Source organism: Aptenodytes forsteri, unplaced genomic scaffold (genome assembly GCF_000699145.1).
Source record: "Aptenodytes forsteri isolate BGI_AS27 unplaced genomic scaffold, ASM69914v1 Scaffold454, whole genome shotgun sequence".
NCBI classification, from domain to species: domain Eukaryota; kingdom Metazoa; phylum Chordata; class Aves; order Sphenisciformes; family Spheniscidae; genus Aptenodytes; species Aptenodytes forsteri.
The window spans coordinates 71,373-71,684 of record NW_008795713.1 but is presented as its reverse complement, the minus strand read 5'-3'; positions in this window follow the sequence as shown (position 1 = coordinate 71,684).

Below are 312 nucleotides of genomic sequence, written 5' to 3'. Positions count from 1 at the left end.
CCCCCCCCGGGGAGGCCCGTACCCACCCCCGGGATGGCCGTATCCAGCCCTGGGATGACCACATCCAGCCCCAGGATAGCTGTATCCAGCCCCGGGATAGGCGTATCCAGCCCCGGGATGGCCGTCCCCAGCCCTGGGATGACCACATCCAGCCCCAGGATAGCTGTATCCAGCCCCGATAGGCGTATCCAGCCCCGGGATGGCCGTATCCAGCCCTGGGATGGCCATATCCAGCCCCGGGATGGCCGTATCCAGCCCCGGGATGACGCATCAAGACCCCGGGAAGACTGTATCCAGCCGTGGGAAGACCAC